This window comes from Malaclemys terrapin, chromosome 6, assembly GCF_027887155.1.
Source record: "Malaclemys terrapin pileata isolate rMalTer1 chromosome 6, rMalTer1.hap1, whole genome shotgun sequence".
Lineage (NCBI taxonomy): Eukaryota > Metazoa > Chordata > Testudines > Emydidae > Malaclemys > Malaclemys terrapin.
Window position 1 is genome coordinate 101,706,805 of NC_071510.1, and position 20,914 is coordinate 101,727,718.

Below are 20,914 nucleotides of genomic sequence, written 5' to 3' on the forward strand. Positions count from 1 at the left end.
AATCTGGACCTATATAAACAAATGTCAGGGGGTAGCCGTGTTAGTCTGTATCTACAAAAACAACAAGGAGTCTGGTGGCACCTTAAAGACTAACAGATTTATTTGGGCATAAGCTTTCGTGAGTAAAAACCTCACTTCTTCGGATGCATCCGAAGAAGTGAGGTTTTTACTCACGAAAGCTTATGCCCAATATAAACAAATGGTAATCTTCAATATATTGAACTATATTTCTATATACAGTACTATTTAACACATTGATATATATAGGGGAAGTACATATCTGTGATACACCTACCAAGGTATACATTTTCCAATGTCTTATATCGAAGGAAATGCTGCTATGATGGAGGTCATAGGCAACCTCTGTATTATGGATTCTGAGAGGAGACACTAAACAGAAAAGTGTTGTTCTCCTTCATTGCCTGGGGACTGCCTTAAGTGCCAGGCCTTTGATCACAGTGGCAGTTTTAAACTTAAGAAATCTAAAATTGAGAGTAAAATAAATGACAGCTGTGGTTCATCTTTCTCTCTCTCTCTCTTTCCTGTTCTCTTAATCCCTTGAGAATCCTTGGAGTTTATACTGTACACATGATGAAACAGCACATGTCATGTGATCTTTGGAAGCAAATTATATGTCCTTTTACTTCTGCCACGTTACTGAAGTAAAAGGCATGACCCAGCATATATATGGGGGTAACGCACAAGGATGTACGGTGCTGTAGACTCCTGTAAAATAAATACCCTTACCTCTGCATAATCTTATTTAAATTGGGATCTTTTTTCATTTTCACTCATTTCCCCTCTCCTCCGTGCGTTGCTTAAACTTAGTAAGTCCCATACATCAGTATATATTCTGAAATCCAAAAGTTATTTTTCAATGAATTTTAGGTACGAACAGGTGTGATGTTTAATCAAATCATATTGAAGAGGAGGGGAGCCACTCATTTAGTATCAATAGACAGTAGATGTAAATAGACAAAGACAGAAAATGTAAATAGAAAAGTAACTTTTAGATTGAAAAGAATATATATATTTATGAAGTTATAATATCATTTAGGATCTTGATAACACCTTTGGCTGGTATACTAGACCTTCACCTATGGACAGCGGGGATCAAATCAGAGTAGACTACACAAGTGAATATGTTTGTTGTGGTCTTAATTGTACCCCTTTTAGAGTTTTGTTCACAGAATAAAACCACCAAGCAATTTTATTTATTTGGCTTTAAATGCCGTAATGCAAAATATGCCAGTCCTGAGCCCTAGGTGCTTGCTTCTGTGTTCATTAAAAAACACAATGTAAAAATCATTAGTGGGCCCGTCTAATAATTCTTGGAAAGACTCTAAGCATATCCTCAGGTATATGCAAAATCTACATATGCAATCACCAACTTTACATATACAAGTGCATATTTTTGCAAATGCAAATATATGTGATTGCAATTTTTGCAGATACAACTAAGGAGACTTGCTTAAAATGGGGCCAATAACAGCTACTGTAAAATAACCTATTAAAGAATTTTTTGGAAACTCTAATGCCACTAATACAAATATTTTATGTGCTTTAATGCAGCTGAATAGCTATAATGAGTATTGCCAAGATAGTATGTTTGGCCATTCTATCAATGGCCTTGTAGAACATTATGATGATCTTATGATGGTCTATTGTGCTAGATCATCAATACGGTGCCTCCTATACTCCCTTTCCCTATAAATCATCTTCAAAAGTTACCATGGTTTATGGATGACTATGACAGACTGAGAGCTTGTCTACAAGCAATAAGCTGGGGTGTGAATCTAGCCCACACTTGTCTGCTGACAATTTAATATAGTCCTCTTTTAAATGAGACTAATGAAAGTGCATTAACAAATTGTTAATGTGTGTCAGTAAATCCACAGCCAGATAGTGTAGGGTAGATTCACACCCCAGTTTGTTGCCAACTAAATGTTTGTGTAGGCAAGACCTGTATGTATGGGACATAAATTACAGCACCACTGGCACCAATTGCACGGCATTTGCAGCACAGAAAGTTTTTAAAGTCCTGTACCATAGCTGTGATAGAAGTGAAAAAAACATTGCCTTCCTGCTTTTCATCTGAAGAATCTACTCCAGTGGAATTCTTCAAATGTGGGTTGCTGACAGATTAGTAAATGACTGCTTCTTCTTCTTCTTAGTAACAATTAGATTTCTCCTTCTGTAAGGAAATTTTCTATTGACTTCTGACCTTTTGTGGTGGAAGAAAGGCACTATCTTATCTGGTTGGGTTCTAACCAACATCATTCACTGAGGTTCTAGAGATGCTGGGAGAACCAGTGACTTGTGAATTAGACATTTCCTCTTTTGTCTAGTTAAATTAAGTGAAGAGGCACTGAAGGCCAGATTTTTAAAGGTATTTGAGCACCTAAAGATGCAGCTAAGCACCAGTGGTTCATTCATTAGGCATTTATCTCCATCTTTAGGCACCAAATTATTTAAAAAATCTGGTCTTGAGTCCATTGTTGGTTAAGATTGTTGATGCCTACTTCCTGTAAATAACTGGAAATTGGATGAGAGGAAACTTGCAGAAGATTAATCCAGAAAGAAAGTTAGGTTTAAGGCAGCACCTAGTTTGGGTGACACCAAAGAGCTCAGAAATGCAACCAGAGGTGAAGCATCTCACAAATTGTAACACTGGCCACTCAGCACACTTCATGAGGAGCTCTTTCCTACAACGCTACCTGTTCCCCATCCACATTATTTATTTCCAATGAAACAAAGGTCACGTAGGAAACTTGGCAGAGACAACAGCTGATCCCAGCTCTTCTAAATCCCAGTGCAGGGGCTTAACCACAAGACCATCCTTCTCTAACACAGACTCAAACCCTAACAGCAAAAACATTTATTTGGTATTGTTTTGTACCCCTCACTGAACTTTTAAATTAAGCTTTTTGGCATAGGGTCCTGTTTCTTGCATGTCACACCTCACCTATTGTACAGTATTTTGTGCACTGACTGTGCTAGATAAATATTTACATGCTAATACTTAGGGTGACCTTCCTGTCTCTTGAGCAAGTATGTAATGTAACCCACTAGTCAGTGCATCCTTCCAGGGCCGCCCAGAGGATTCAGGGGGTCTGGGGTCTTTGGCGGCGAGGAGCCCCTGCCGCCGAATTGCCGTCGAAAACCCGGCACTTCGGCGGCGGCTCCCGGGGCGGAAGGACCCCCCGCCGCAGGTCTTCAGGGCACTTTGGTGGCGGGTCCCAGAGTGGAAGGACCCCCCGCCGTGGAATTGCTGCCGAAGACCCAGAGCAGAAGAAGCTCCGGGGGCCCGGGCCCCACGAGAGTTTTCCGGGACCCCTGGAGCGAGTGAAGGACCCCACTCCAGGGGCCCCGAAAAACTCTCATCGGGGCCCCTGCTGGGCCCGGGGCCTGAGGCAAATTGCCCTACTTGCCCCCCCCTCTGGACAGACCTGCATCCTTCCTCTTTGCCTGATCTACAAGGATGTACATCTATTACAGCTCTTAGCTACATGTAGAGTCTGGCTTTTAAGCTCAAGCTGTACAGAATCATACCTTTAGTTGTGGCGGTCCCTGGTTCAGTCTCCAGTGTTGGCCAAGATGGTGGCCTGACAAACTTTTTCCAGTGTTGTTGTAGCTGTGTCAGTCCCAGGATATTAGAGAGAAAAGGTGGGTGAGACAATATCTTTTATTGGACCATCTTCTATTGGGGAGAGAGACAAGCTTTCGAGCTTATGGAAGAAGAGCTCTCTGTGAACTCAAAAGCTTGTCTCTCTCATCAACAGAAGTTGATCCGTGAAAATATATTATCTCACCCACCATGTCTCTCAGACATTTTCCATTCATTTTAGGATCACAGGGAAAGATGGTCACCTCTAGAATTAATATTGTTGTGTTTGTCTATTATAAACCCTCTAACACCTACTAGCATACGGCAATGCTGAGTCTTCATTTGTCATGGTGAGGGTTACCATTCGTCCGGATTCCCCCGGACATGTCCGGCTTTTTGAGCTAAAAATAGCGTCCGGGGGAATCTGTAAATGTCCGGACTCCCGCCCCCCATGCAGAGCGCGCGCGGCTAACAGGGCAGCCGGCCAGATGGTGCCACTTACATGGGGCTCCAACAGCCAGACAGAGCCCCTCCTCTTCTCCCCTGCAGCAGAGATCACTCCCTCCCTCCCTCCCTGCATTCGCAGATCGCCTCTGGCAGTCTGGAGCTCCTCCCCCACTCCTCCTCCCCTACCACCCAGCGTGCCGGGATGAGCGGCAGGGTAAGGGGGCCAGGGGGTCGGAGAAGGGGCAGGGAGGTTCTGGAGGGGGCAGTCAAAAGATGGGGTGGGGTCGGGAGTTCGGGGGGGGGATGTGGATAAGATTTTGGGCAGTCAGGGTACAGGTAGGGGGTAGGGTCCTGGGGGGCAGTTAGGATTGGGGGGTCTTAGGAGGGGGCAGTTAGGGGACAAGGAACAGGGAGGCTTAGGTAGGGGGTGGAGTCCTGAGGGGCAGTTAGGAGCAGGGGTCCCAGGAGGGGGCAGTCAGGGGACAAGGAGCGGGGGGGAGGGTTGAGGGTTCTGAGGGGGCGGGAAGTGGGAGGGGCAGGGGCGGGGGCAGGGCTAGGGCGGGGTTCCTCCCATCCTCTTTTTTGCTTGCTGAAATATGGTAACCCTAGTCATGGTGGGCAAAAGCAAGGGAGCCTACAAAGTCCTAACAACATTTGAAATACTGGCCCCCAACTTACTTGACTTCAGTGGGCTGCTCCTATGCTTAGAGTTAGGGACATACTTAAGTAGGTGCTGAATTGGGGCCATTGTACTGGACACCAGGCAAGCCAGCTTTGAATCCTGTGTGCTGTTTACGCCTTTAAAACGGTCAGCTTCAGGTATCACAGTATAATTAACTTCAAAAAAATACCCAGTAACATGAAATCCTCCTCTTCATATTTGATCACATTGAAATATAACATATTTAATTTTTTTCATTAGATTGGCAGCCTTAATGATAGCAAACGCATAAAGTGATATCATCCAGTCTAGACCCTAAGGCCATAAATTTTTTCCAGCTCTAAATAAGCCAGGCTACACCCATTGATACCCAGGATTTTGGTTCAGCCTGTTATAAACATATAGGCCAAGGCAGGATGATGATTACCCTAAAGTTTGGGGAGTGTCTAGATCGGGGTCTGGGTTTGGGCCCCATCATATTGAAGATATTAGTCATTTGGGCTACAGTAGATTTATAATTATGAATGGTTTTTGCAGCTAATTTTATAAAGGACTAAATTGTCATGTTTTGCTTTTAATAAATGACATGTCCAATAAAATTGCCATTTTTATACATGACACATTCTTTAAAGTAAAATTTTTATTTAGCATAAAGACGGTGATTTAGACAATCCTTATTTACTTGGCGATTCCCTGTCAAAGATTTTAAATGGTAGTGAGAATGGTATCCATTTTTTAATCATCACAGTAGACAGATTGTACAGGAAAGCACATAGGTACAGATTAACCTGTGTGTACAGTGACTGTTTGTAGGGTAAGTGGACTTTCTTTGAGCATACAATAACGTTATCTTCAGCAACCTGTCCTGCATAGCAGAATCTCCTTAATTTAGAAACTCAGTCAGTCACAAAACATCCTCTCCCAGCATTTGCTAATGGCTCTCTCTTTAAACTGCCATTTGGGTTTCTAATATTAATCATGATGTCCTTCGCCAGTGTCAGAACCTGCTGCTATTGTCCTAATGCCCCAATTAGATTCCCTGATAGCCTGCTGATGTTTTCCCTGCAGCATTATAGACCATACCATCTCTGAGAGCATACTAGATATTTCCCTGTAGCATTCGAGATTAAAATTTCACTTTGCATCTCATTTGTCTCTCAGTTCATTAGTTCTCAATTTCAGTAAAAGGCCCATCACTGAATAAAGAGAAATTAACATGCTTTACTAATTATTTTCACCTATTGCCACAAGAAGACTGACTTCATTATTTTTTCTAGTACACCAGTCAAATTTAACTAATATTTATTTAATCAAAATCTATCCTAGTGCAATTAAATAAGAGCTTACATGTGAGTTGTTATCCTAAGTTTTGAGTAACCAAGCTCTTATTTTTGAATAGATGTATTCAATGTAAATATATTTATATAATGCATGTAATGGGAACCACCTGGCTTAAAGTGGTTTCTCTTTTTATTGTTTTTGGTTTGGTAGGGGTCAATCAAGGTAAAGTGCCCAAGAACAATAATGTATTTTTAATGCAGTATACTTAATAGCTGAGTAGTAGCCCTTTGTCTATGAGGAATGTGGCAAAGGAAAACAGCTGATAATAACAAAACACATGGACTCAACTGCTGTATCTTCCCTTATTTGTTCCAAAAGAGGGCAGCAAATGTCTGTTTTGTAGATGTGGTATATTTTGAGCTCATCAACAGCTGTTACTGAATGACAGATAGATACATCTTACAGTTCAAGCAACCCTTTCCCCTACACACAACTTAAAGTACGTGTATTTAAAAAAATTATTTTAGGGTAAACAATATAAAAAGTGATAGGCTGATATAGTGCAACATATAGTATTTAAAATATTAGCAGCAAGCGGATATTAAATACTGGAATTTTCTTTTGTCTTCATCCAGCTCTGCTAGACTTCAAGTCAAAATAAAATATCTCTCGTGTTGTTATAATACACATAGAACTCTGTCTTCATGGTCAACTTTCTCTTATGCAGTGTCCTTATTCATTAAAAAATAAATCTACAAGCCATTTGGATGGCACTATCTTGTGCAAAATGAAAGCGGATTATTTAAAGGACTGTAGACTAGAGGGATGTGTAGCAGAAGTGCTATTTATGTAGGTGTGTGTTAGTAAAAGATGGGAGGTGGTTCAGTTCAGACTTTATTCTTAAATCACATGAATTTTGGGGAAACAACTAATTTTCTCATAGTACTAGTACAATAGGCAAGATACAGAATTTATACAATATTGAGTTCAGTATTCACCGTGTTGCTGTGGCCTCCTAAAGATAACCTGATGGCACCGAAACAATAACAATCACTTCTGCGCTCTCTCACTCTCTCTCTCACACACAAGCACATCTCCCCCCAGCCATCATATGCAATTCTTCATTTTTTTTTTGTACAGAAACTTATTATAAAAGTAGCTAATCTTTAAAATTGGAAAAGGAAAACAAAACAGTTGCATTGTCAAAGTGAAATAAACGGTGTGAAAGTAGATCTTAGATAAAAAGTAGAGAGAATAAATGTAGTTCTTATGATTAGAACACTGTGAGATTTCAGATTCCTGCTTCTTAAAGAGTTCACAGCAAAATTAGAAAGTATTTTACAAAAGATCTTTCAGAGCAAAATTTCACACAAAATATTGAAAATATTTTGCACCACTTTTGCAGTCATTTACTGGCATTTTTTTTAGAAATTACTTGCCAAGGGATTTCATGTATGACTATGAGCTATTAACTGTAGTTGGTATATTATGTGCTATTCATTTTCAGGTAATTTATTGTTGGAATTTATTTGATGGCATTATTAAGGTACTAAAGTCTGAACGCAGTGCTCTTGAGCAGCTACCTAAACAAATTATTTTACCATTGAAGTACCAAATACAGTTAATTTCAAGAATAACACAAAGAAAAATCAATGGCCATGTTAGGCAGAGAAGAAGACTTCACATTTTTGTTTTAGCTAGACTCCTCTGAAGGGAGCGGGGGAAGGAAGGAGCAGTGGAAAGTTACCCAAAAGCCAAAACGAAGGGAGCAGATAGGGTGTTAAATAGCGAGGAACAGAGGGATCCAGGAAGCATGGGGGAGGAGAGAGCTGGGTCACAAAAACTGGGTAAGGGGCTCCAGGAGGGAGAGATTATGCACCATTTAACAGAATGCATGAGGCAGGGGATGCTCTGCCTGCCTGCCTTCCTGGACACCAATGGTCCCTAATGACTCCAAAGGGAAGGGTCATGAGCTAGAAAGTGAGGGAAATAGTGGTTTAAGATGCTGATTGTTTTGTACGATCTGCACTCTCTTGTGCTTTACATGATTAAATAATAAAGAGCAATAAAGTGCTATAGTCTGTGCAAATTGGATGAATGTGTGTTGACTGCTTCACAACTACTGCGTGTCCTGGAGAGAAATAAACTGTAAACCAGAAGCTTCACTCTTTTGAGGTGGAGTTCTGGGACAAGGTTTGTTTAGGTAACCAGGGTATCTCTAGGGTCAGCATTGTTCCTCGGGGTTTCAGGCAGGTGGGCTGAGGAGCTCCACTTCCATGAAGGGGTAGCAAACTAGAGTCAGGGCCCAGGAAATGTGCCAGAGAGCCCAAGGGAGAAATCAATATTGCAGCCTACTGAGACTTAAAAAGCCTAAAACTCTTGGAAATCCAAAGCAGTGGGGACTTGGATTTCTCTCTCACTGTCTTAGTGGATGACCATGAGAGGCTGCTCATGAGCATCTGTGACTTGAGCACATCAGATACCATGCATTTCCAGAAGAGTAAAATATTTTTATTTGCTTTGATTTTGGGGTGTCGATCTTGAGGCACCTTATTTTCAAAAGTGCTGAACACCAGCAGCTGTGAATCTCTTTAATGGAGGTACTGGTCCTCAGCTCCTCTGATAATCAAGTGCAAGCTGCCTGGAGTTGGGGTACCCAAAGAAAGAGGCATATAGAATTACTGGAAAATTCTGGAAATGTTGTCCATATTACATAGGTCAATGCTAGTTTAGTTGAGCTTTAGTCAAACACAAATGGTTGGTCTCAAATTATTGGGCGAAATGTAATGGCCTATGGTATACAGGAGGTGAGAGCAGATGATCCATTCTGTCCTTAAACGCTATGAATATGTCCTCCAATATGATGCCAATGGGCCCAGATGATGGAGCTTTAGAGGAACCCACTCCAACCATGATTCTGACCTTAGGCAGGGACTACGTAGAGGTCAACTACTTAAAAAAAATGACTGTTAAAGCCACATTCTTTCCCACCACACACTCCTTGGCCCTAAGGCTATCTCTGCGCTTGGAGCTGGGGTGGGGCGGGGTGGGGAAGTGGGAGGATGATTCCGAGCTTGCATAGATATACTTGTGCTAGCTCTCGTCCAGCAGTGTAGCTGCTTTATTACATACAGTGGTGAGCAGCAGCACAGGTTAGCTGCTCCAAGTACATACCCACAAGGTCCAGGAAGGTTTGTATTTGGGGTGGTTAGCCTGTATGCCTCTTGCCACTGCCCATGTTACCATAACTACAGTACTATTTTTAGCATGCTAGCTCTATGCGAACTAGCCTGAATATGTCTACACAAGCTGGGAATCACATCCCCAGCTCCAAGTGAAGACATAGCCTAGAATGGGGAGTGGGCAGAACCGCCATAGAGGCCATGGTTCTGTGTATATACCAGTTCCACGCCTGCAGATCCCCACCCAGTTGAACAGAACCCCACCCTTCTGTGCTCCCTTCATGTGACACTCAGCCCTGCTGTTGTTTGCTGCCAACCAATGCCAATGGTCTTTTATCACCACATAGGATGCCACAGAGCTTGCAGGCCTACCTAGTGTTGCTTTAGGCACTATTAACTAACCATGTTTATGCACTTGGGTTTTAGTCTCTGTACTAGGGGGGAACATGGGGCTTACAATAGCCATCTAAATTATTTGTAGAGTGCCAGTAGTAGACAGAGGATCAGCAGATCTCCCAGCCTTTATGTCTGGCAAGCCACTGGAGAAACTAGAGAGCAACTGAATGGGGTTTTCCTAATAGGCTTTCCAGTTGGCTCAGCTTGAGTCCTTCAGCTAATTTCTATTGGTTCCTGGTCTCAGATCATTTCTACTGAAGACCAGCAACCACCAATGAATATGTTGCTTTGTTCCAATACGTTAACTGAAACCAGTAGAAAATTTCCATTAGGGTATGTGTGAAGGGGACAGTCAGAGCTCCTGAAGTGCAAATGAATAAAAAATAAAACCATCTATTGTTTCAGTTCATGGTTGGATACCAAGGAGTATTTGAGCATAGACATTTCTGCTCTTGCACAATCCTTGTGTACCAATATTGGTTCTTCACTACAATTTTGCTACAGCACTGTAACCAACTCTTCCCTCGCCTCCAAAGAGAACAGACCTCTAAACTCAAATGCACAGCTCCCTTTCTCTGATGTAGCTCTAGAGTTAATTATTTACAATAGAAATGTCAATTCAAAACTGAGATTACAAAAATAGTTGAAATATTTCTGTTTAATAAATTAATGTCATACACCGTAAGACTCTTGCATTGTATTTTGTCCCCAGTTTTGGGTCTGAGACCCCCCACCCCTTGCATCCGATGGAGTGGATGAGGAAGGCTGAAAGCGTCAAGGAGGTTAGGCAATTGTGAAAGGGAGGTTTAATTGGCCAGATTTTATCCTTACTCAAACTCATTACAACTTTGTTCTATGAGTACTCCCACTGAAGTCAATAGTACTGTTTGTAAAGTGTTACTCAGTATGAGTAAGGATATCAGAAACTGAGTCTGAAAGTAACATTTTCAAAAGCATGTAAGTGACTTAAGATCTTAAATCATTAACTTTCATTGTGATTTAGGCTTGGTCTACACTACCCCCCCTAATTCGAACTAAGGTACGCAACTTCAGCTACGTGAATAACGTAGCTGAAGTCGAAGTACCTTAGTTCGAACTTACCTTGGTCCACACGCGGCAGGCAGGCTCCCCCGTCGACTCCGCGGTACTCCTCTCGCCGAGCTGGAGTACCGCAGTCGACGGCAAGCACTTCCGGGTTCGACTTATCGCGTCCAGACTAGAAGCGATAAGTCGAACCCAGAACTTCGATTTCCAGCCGTCGAACTAGCTGGTAAGTGTAGCCAAGGCCTTAGTCTCCTAAATGCCTAATCACTTTTTTGTATATAGGATTTAAGCACCTAAGTCATATAGGTACTTTTGATAATGTTACCTTAAGCCTTTAGTACTTAGATCTTTTGCTTCTCCACCATTAATGAAATCTGTGGGTTCTTTATTTGGGAGTTACATGCAATACACCTAATTATTTAAAGTGTTTTGAAGTATCAGATAGTTCTAACCAACATATAGGAAAGGTAAACTCCTGAGTTAGGAGCAAACAACATCTATCAACTGAGCCCCCACATTGGTTAGCAAATATCTAGTTTTTTTAATTCCCCAATCAGTAGCTAAATATATGTAAACAATTATAATGCTTATGTTGCCATTGCAGCTAATTGTGATATTAAATTCCCCCTGTGAATGGAATTTTAATGTTGTTGGTGGCATTTTGTCAGCAGTTTTCCTGCTGTTTAAAAGATCAGTGTCTAATGGGATTAAGCTAGATAATCAAATCACAAACTGGGATCGGGGTACAATGTTTGGATGCCTGGCGAGTACTTCCTTACTAAATATGAATGAAAGATGTTTAGGGCTTATGGAGAAAGAAAAAAATACGACCACTATTCTTTTAACACTCTGCTGCTAACACAGAATTCTGGGCATTGTCCTCAGATTCTTGATCTGACAGTTGCATCCTCAGTTATTAGGAAGAGCAAATCCAACTGAGCATCAAAACTCTGGAATGAAAAACATTTAAGGAGATTTTCCTAGTACATTAAGTGTTATTTAGAGAATGTTGCCCAGGCCTTCTGTCTGCATTGCTACATCTTTCTACGGGACGCTTTAGCTCTTTCTTCTGTTCTCTTTAGCCTTACTGTGGACTTGCAGTGTTATTGCTAGTGATTTTAATTCTCTCAACACTGGTCAAATTCCACTGTGTGCCTGTTGGAAGGTGGGTCTCATTTAAATGCATATCCATTTGATCTGCTTATATTAGGTGTAAAACCTGCTTTGCAAACGGGATTAAAATAATTGGTAGTAACTAATATCGAGCTGAGGGTTGTTATTATACCTATGTTGTCATTTGCCTCTCCCCCACCTTTGTTAATGTACGAGCTGTGCAAACTCCTGTTGATCTTTATTATTATTATATACGTATATATATATTATTGTAGCCTATTCATGGACCAGGACACCATTTTGCTAAGTTCCCTACAAATACAGATCTGCTTTGTGTACTGTACATACCTTACAATATAGTGACAAAATGCAGGTGGGCTATTAGATAACAGTATCTTGTATCTTGTGTGTTTGGTGTGGTCCAAAGGTTGTGCTCCAGGAGTCGGAGTCATCAATGTATTCTTGTTCCTGCTCTGCCACTCACTCACTGTTTCACCTTTGGCTAATCACTTAACTAATCCATACTTTAGTGTCCCCAGCTGAAATGGAGGTATTAATACTTACATATGCTGCTCCTGTGGGAATTCTGCACCCCTGCATAATGCAGAATTTGCACAGAACTAATGTTCTGCACAGAATTTCATTTTTTCCTGCAGAATTGGTGCTGCAGAACTGTTGGCCACCACTAGAGGGCGCTGGACCCAGCAGAGCCTCCAGCTTCCCCGCTCACAAATAGAGAACATTGCTGGAGGGTTTCTGACAGTTGCCATTCCCAGCATGCCCTGAAGGAAGGAGGCGGCATGTGGGCCATGGCCACACAGTGAGCGGAGTGCCCAGCCCAGCAAGGGTGAAGGCCTGCACAGTGTGAGCCCTGTACAGCCCAACACTGAAATCACCACAGAAAACCCCATACAATCCCAGTCTGACCAGCCTCAGTCTGTTTCTCCCTGTGGATCCCTGGGCTCTGAGGAGAGGGGATGTGGATGTCTAGGCCAGGTGTCTGGCCTTGCAGCTAGGATCTGGGTGGAGGGGGTGTGGGTGTCAGGGCTAGGGATGCCATGTGCAGCCCCCAATTGCACTCCACAAATACCCCCCTCCAGCACCCTCCAACTGTACCCCCCTTTATCTCCCCCTCTCCCCGCAGCAGTGTCTGCTATTTGGGAACCTCTATATGGTAATCCAACAGGGACAGAGTGAAAAAAGGAGAATCGACTAAAAGTCTGGAGGGGCAGAGTTTTCCCCCAAGATGTGCCCAGCTGGCACATGGGACACATCCAGACTGAGGCACCCAAGGAAAAGCATCACAAATAAACATGAACTGGGTGTCATAGGGGTTGCTTTAACTCTTTACTCCTGGAGGAATTTTTTTGCTCTCTGTATTCTTACAGACATACTTGCTGAGAGATATTTTGAAATAAATTACCAAAATAATTGAAACTGGCATGATTACGTTGTGTTAATTTCACAAATAAAATATGCAGAATTTTAACATTCTGAGCAGAATTTTTAATATTTTGGCACAGAATTTTTAATTTTTGGTGCAGAATTCCTCCCAGAGTAATATGCTGTGGCCACCATTGAGGCTGACATAGCATGGCTGGAACTGAAAGCATAAATTTGTGTAGACAGCCTGAGTTAAAGAACCAGGCTTTGTAGTTGAGAGCTCTGAAATTCATATCCTCTGTGGATTGGACACAGAGAAGTACATGTAATGCACACTGACTATTGGTTACAAACATGCCTACACAGAGTAGCAGGTAAAATTAAAGCCATTCTGAGACCCTTGTGCAATATACATGTTCTGTAGAAGTACATTGGTCACCTTTGAAAAATCAGTTGTTCACCTGCTGTTAGCTGAGATCTCTCCGTTGGTCTCTCAGATGTAACTGTGGGTAAACATTTACTTTTAAATGGCGACCAGTGCAAAATATTTTTATGGGAGGGATGATATGGCAAATTTTGAATGAGTGATGTTGCAGCTTGGTGCAACCTCTATAACTAGAGTGGTTCTTGTGTACAGCATGCTGCATCCTGCATGCCAGGCCCTAACCTGCCAGTTGCTGAAAACGTTGTGGCTCCTCTTATCACCAGGGACTGACCAAGAAGTGGGATGGACCAATCACCCAAGGGTAAGGCTCACCAACAGTGAGGGGTGGGGTGGGGGAGGCAGGGGCTCTTGGGAGGGAATAGTATGTAGCTCTTGAGGGCTGAAGCTCCTGGAAAGGGATAGATGTAGGGGCTCATGGGGCAGGGGGTGGGGGCTTAGTTTTGCCCTGGGCCCCCCATAAGCCGCTTGGGGCCAATATCAAAATCATTGTGAATCTAGCAATAACTCTCTCACAGCATTTGACACTTGAACCTATTGCAATGTACAGTAATGGACAAAATCATGTTTTTAGTTTTGCAAAGTAATGGGCCCTTTAGATTTGGGCTGCATTTTTGCTAAAACAAAGGGGGATTTTACATTTTTCAGAAAATGCTATAAACTTACCTTCTACCTTCACCGTATCCAAAGATGGAATGAAGGAGATCAAATTAACATCAGGAATGGCACCCTCAAGTATTGCAGTTTTAAAGGTAGCTCAGCATACAATTTACATTCAGATGGTAGATTTTATTTTAAATGAATCAGAGGAGGGGACTGAATAAGAAGAAAAATATTAAGCTCTGGATTTTTTATTTATTTGAAATCAGTTATCCATATTCTTAGATAGTATAAATCAGCATAGCTTTATTGACTGCAACATAATTACATCAATTTACATCAGCTGAGAATATGACTCACTGATTACAAGTTTAAATATTCCCCTGCAGTGCTGTAAACCCAAATACAATAGTGTTGTGCTAGTTCTTGAGAACAAGGATCTGAAACTGAGCAGCCTATTTTTAACTGTCCAAGTTGAGTGAAATGAAGAAAGTAAATGATGAAAACTCATAGTGGTTGGGGGAGATCCCGGATGACTGGAAAAAGGCTAATGTAGTGCCCATCTTTAAAAAAGGGAAGAAGGAGGATCCGGGGAACTACAGGCCAGTCAGCCTCACCTCAATCCCTGGAAAAATCATGAAGCAGGTCCTCAAGGAATCAATTTTGAAGCACTTTGAGGAGAGGAAAGTGATCAGGAACAGTCAGCATGGATTCACCAAGGGCAAGTCATGCCTGACTAACCTAGTTGCCTTCTATGAGTAGATAACTGGCTCTGTGGATGAGGAGAAAGCAGTGGATGTGTTATTCCTTGACTTTAGCAAAGCTTTCGATACGGTCTCCCACTGTATTCTTGCCAGCAAGTTAAAGAAGCATGGGCTGGATGAATGGACTATAAGATAGATAGAAAGCTGGCTAGATCATCGGGCTTAATGGGTAGCGATCATTGACTCCATGTCTAGTTGGCAGCCGGTATCAAGTGGAGTGCCCCAAGGATCGGTCCTGAGGCCGGTTTTGTTTATATCTTTATTAATGATCTGGAGGATGGCGTGGATTGCACCCTCAGCAAGTTCGCAGATGACACTAACCTGGGAGGAGTGGTAGATAAGCTGGAGGGTAGAGATAGGATACAGAGGGACCTAGACAAATTAGAGGATTGGGCCAAAAGAAATCTGATGAGGTTCAACAAGGACAAGTGCAGAGTCCTGCACTTAGGACGGAAGAATCCCATGCACTGCTACAGATTAGGGACCGAGTGGTTAGGCAGCAGTTCTGCAGAAAAAGACCTAGGGGTTACAGTAGATGAGAAGCTGGATATAAGTCAACAGTGTGCCCTTGTTGCCAAGAAGGCTAAAGGCATTTTGGGCTGTATAAGTAGGAGCATTGCCAGCAGATTGAGGGATGTGATCATTCCCCTTTATTCAGCATTGGTGAGGCCTCATCTGGAGTACTGTTTCCAGTTTTGGGCCCCACACTACAAGAAGGATGTGGAAAAATTGGAAAGAGTCCAGAGGAGGGCAACAAAAATGATTAGGGGATGGAGCACATGATTTACGAGGAGAGGCTGAAGGAACTGGGATTATTTAGTCTGAAGAAGAGAAGAACGAGGGGGGATTGGATAGCTGCTTTCAACTACCTGAAAGGGGGTTCCAAAGAGGATTGATCTAGACTGTTCTCAGTTGTAGCAGATGATAGAACAAGGAGCAATGGTCTCAAATTGCAGTGAGGGAGGTTTAGGCTGGATATTAGGAAAAACTTTTTCACTAGGAGCGTGGTAAAGCACTGGAATGGTTACCTAGGGAGGTGGTGGAATCTCCTTCCTTAGATGTTTTTAAGGCCCAGCTTGACAAAGCCCTGGCTGGGATGATTTTGTTGGGAATTGGTCCTGCTTTGAGCAAGGGGTTGAATTAGATGACCTCCTGAGGTCTCTTCCAACCCTGATATTCTATAATTCTATGAATAGTACATTTGATTTTTAGCAAAGAGATGAAAGGCCTAGTTAGTGTTGTGCAACTGGAAAAGGTGGTGTGATGAACAACAAAAAATATTGTACGGAATGCTACTTGGTGTCTACTGCATAGCATCATTGCTCTAGATACATGCAGTACCAAGAGAATAAGTGTGCACACAGCAAAAGGGAATACAGACACCCTGTAGATCATAGCATTATGTGATATGTTCTCCTTATGTGCACAAAGCAAGAACAGAAAAACAGTTAAAAGCAGCCATAGGCAGCTTTCAGATCCAAGTTATGACATCCAGACTCTCTTGGTTGTCCTCCTCAACCATTTTCCCTGGTCACTTTGCACCTCTGTCATCACCTAAACAGTGACTTCACAGTTTGCACGCTCAGTGACTCATCCCCTATTGATGGTAGACCCTGGTAAGTTTCTGGAAATGTCTGGTAAAGCGTGGATCATTTGCTCTAGATCAGATTCAGGATTTTATTATTTGGATCCCATCTCTAGTTAAAAATAGATACCAAGCACTTTTTATATTTGCTTATGCAAGTTCTGTAAATAAATAAATGGGAAACAGAGCTCTTCTTTACTGTTGCCAATTGGCTGAATTCCCTGAGGAGCAATGGTCTCCAAAGGGCTTAATGAGATGACAAACTGCTCAGCCTTAAGCTTGTAAGAGCCATGTTATGAGCATTAGCACTAGCTGCATAGTTAAGAGCAATGGATTTGATAACATTTTTTACCATCTGTACACAGAAACACTGAAACAACATGAGTTGTTTGTAACAACACTCTGCAAGCAGATCATTCTTCTCTCTTTTTTCCCTTCCTAACATGGATTGCAACATTCTGCTTTCTCCTGGAGCTGATATTTTCTTTGAACGCTTTCTTTTTTAAGGGGAGTTAGTGCTAGTGTGGCAGTTCTCAACTGTTCCCATAATGGGACCCCAATTCCATTCCCTTTTCCATATTGGGACTGCCCTCCCATGTAGCTGGGACACCTAGACTAGCAAGGTTATCCGGACAGCTGTCCATGATCCCCTGTAGGTTACAACCCCCAGGCTGAGAATGCACGTGCTACTGAAAGATACTAAGCACACATCTCGGAAGACTGAACATATACAACATGATAGCAGAAATGCATTGTTTCTCTGCATTATCCCACCACTATGTCTCAGCAGTGATCTGGAGTGATCAGCCCTGGGTATAGGACAGAAATTCAGTCTCCAAGTCTTTCACTGTTCAATCTCTGTTATGCCTGCTAATAAAAGTGATTATTAGTGCCCTTGATAATGAGGACATCTAGTGCCTACAAACTAGAGTAAGACCACCAATTAATTCTACATGCCAACCAAGCAGCTGTCAGCTGGAAATGACATTTTGGTTGCTACTGATGTGTCCAAACTTTGGCCACTACTGACCTGGATCAAACAAGTGACCAAGAGGTCAAATTCTCTGCATCCATTATACATGTCATGCTGTGCATTCCCCTGGCAAATTGCACTTAAATATACCAAATAATTTAACTGATGGTTATTTGCTTCTTATTTGATTATAAGTAATAATAGTAATAATAATTCTGAAGCTCCGTTTCATAAAGATATACTATAATGACCACCCCATTGCTCTTTACAATAGAATAGAATCATTAACTACATTAGCTATTCTGCCACTCCAAAGCAGTAAAGCATATGGCTTGCCATCGATAATAAGCAAACAAAGAGAAAAAAGGCATCCAACTAAAGTGACACACAAAACTAAACCATGTTTTTATAGACATTATATAAAGGCCTTCACTAAAATATAAGAACCTACTAGGAATTGCTTTTAAGGTGCATATACTGTAGCATCATTACAGAGAGATTGATATAATGATTCAAAATATGACTTTCTTCAGTGAAAAATGTGTGTGTGGGAGGCGGGGTGTTGTTTGTTTGTTTTTGTCATCTAATTATAGAATATGAAATATACCATCTTAGAGAACTAAGTTTCCCACATGCTATCCCAGATCATATGTATGAGTAAAAAAATTCTACTTGTATAAGAAAAAGCCTCAATTCTATATTACCCAAATGTTCTCAGACCACTGAAGGCTTCAGAAGGCAGCAGAAATTTTATTTCACTTTTGTTTCTAATCAGCTTCACTTTCTGGTTCTTGTAGATTAGTAACACATTGCAATCACTGTGTCAGGGCACAGTTTTTCCTTGAAAAATAATCTATTTAATTTAATTTTAAAAGACATGGGAATTTTTCACACTAGGCTTTGTAAAAGCATTTTTTTTAATATCCGAAATGTTGGTCCTAAATTGACCTGTCAGTGTCCCATTAATGGTATTTCTAATTTTGAGAAAAGCATTCATTTTTCTTCAAAAATGTGAAACATAGTTGGGCTTTGCTGTTTTAAAATTCCTGAGCTGAAAAGAAAAATCTTTTTCCCCCCCAAAACATCCTTAGGAATCCCCAGCTACGCAAAGGCTGTGGGCCACATGCTGTTCTCAGTTACACCGTGGCAAATGCAGAGTCGCTCCAATGGAAGCCACTGGATTTACACCAGTGTAACTGAGAGCTGCATTTGTTCAGAGGCTCTACAGTCAGTTTAAAGTATTAACTAGTTACATCTGCAGCTCTGTATTTATATTACTAAAACAAGTGCATGGATTATCTGAGAATAGAACAAATTCCTTTTACTTTTATGAACTAATATTGATAAGTGCAGCACTGCAGGAATTGATTCCTTCCACAATTTGCGGTGGCTCCAGACTACGCCATGGCCTGCTTCATCTTTGTTCCACCGTATAAACTTACCCCAGCTGCAGTCCTTCATCGTTGTTGGATTTGTCCATTCCCTCTGGCAATGGTTTCCTATTATATCTGTTAATACACTTTATTTTTTCTTCTTTGTACTGTTTACATAAAGACAACAAACAGTTATTGTTTGAAAATGCTGGTTTTCAAACTTGCTCTCAGGACATGGTGGTGAAAACACCAATGCCCACTCTTCACCAGCACTTACACCATGCTGTTCTACTGGTGCAGGAAACAGGCAGTAATTTGCTAGTGTGGAAGCATCCATGAAAGATGGGAGACAGATTTGAAGGAGCAATGGCAAAACTCTTTCTGTCTCTCTGCTGTCCATTCTCTCACTAGCATCAGCCTCTTTCCTTTCCCACCATGCAATCTCCATACAATTGGTTGGTGTAAGACCCTCCTACACTACAATGCCCACCATTTGGACCAGCCTCAGTGTCTCTCTCCTAGTCATTCACCCTGTCTCTTTTCAAATGTCACGTGACAAACAAAAGCTTTGTGTTTTGTAGGGTTCTGAGTTCTGCTGGCTCTTGGGGGTAAACTCTTGGCTGTAAACTGCTAGTTAATTTTACTTGTGACTTGGAAACTATGCCAGGAGCACCTAGCACTATAGGTTGGTCCCTGTTTTTATGTCAGTCCAAATAAAGCTTAACACAGTGTTCTGATTATTTAACATTTATACTGATGTAGCACCCAGAAGGCCCACTCAATATTAGAGTTCCATTTGCTGGGTGCTATAAACACGAGAACACAGTCCGTACCCTGAAGAGTTTATAATCTAAAAAAATATAGGTCATATTCTCTGTGTGTGTAAATTGGGGCAGCCCCTTTGAAATAAAAAAAGCTGCACCAAATTACATCAAAAAAGACTTTGGCTCCATATCTTTTCTCTTCTCTGTACCCGATTATTTCTCTTTCATTTTGTTATTGGCTTCATGACTAAACCCTTTGGATTTTGTTGACATATTTATGCATCCTGACTCCCTGGAAGAGGCATCGCTCTAAAGATTAATTTATTCACTTTGCCATCGCTGTATGCCACTGCTTTCAGAACTACACCATTCAGGTCTTGTGTTATTTAATTTTGCAAAGTGTTTTGTGATCCAAGTTGTAAAAAGAACCACACAAAGTTGCATTGTAAGAGAAGCTGCCATACTTGACTGTGTTTTGGCATAGCAAAAGAGAGGGAGTTTTATTACCATTTTCTTGGAGTCTATTTTTAAAGAATCACTCATTTCCTTGTGAATAATTTATGCTATCACTCTTCTTTGCTATTTGCCTTAGAAATCACTGCTATTGCAGATTTCAGGTTGATATTTACTGGTATTTTGTACACTGTTGTCTTATATTTTTGAGGTATATAGCACATTTACAGTTTAACATTTATCAAGTGCACACACAGACATCATGTTGTTGTGCCACTTTCTCAGCAGGCTTCTGCGAAAGCTGTTTATTATATATTTATTTATCCATCCCTCCATAATATAATTGGGAAGGATTGTCTTGTGGTTAAGTAGGGAGCTGTGACCCAGAGGAAATACATTCTATTCCTGGCTCTGTCAAAATCTTCCTCTGTGACCTGGGAAAACTTAGCTATAGCCAGCAGTGAAAGTAAACCGGTCTGGTCTGGTATGGCGTACTGGTAAGAAAGTGGCCGTCGATACACAGCTGACCGTACTGGCAGGGCCGCTGATGGGGGGGGACAAAAGGGGCAGCTGCCCTGGAGCCCTGCAATTTAAAAGGGCCCAGGGCTCCCGGCAGTGGCCGGAATCCCAGGCCCTTTAAATCGCCGCCAGAGCCCTGGGTGGCGCAGGCCGGGCAGCGCTGAAGGACTGGCTAGGGGAGTCTGGTCCCAGCCCTGCCCCTTCAGCCCAAGGCCCCACCCCTTCTTGGGGCCTAGAGCCACTCTCCCCACCTTGCCCAGGACCCCGACCGCCCTGCATACCAGTAAGTCCTTTAAGTTACTTTCACCCCTGGCTATAGCCACATTT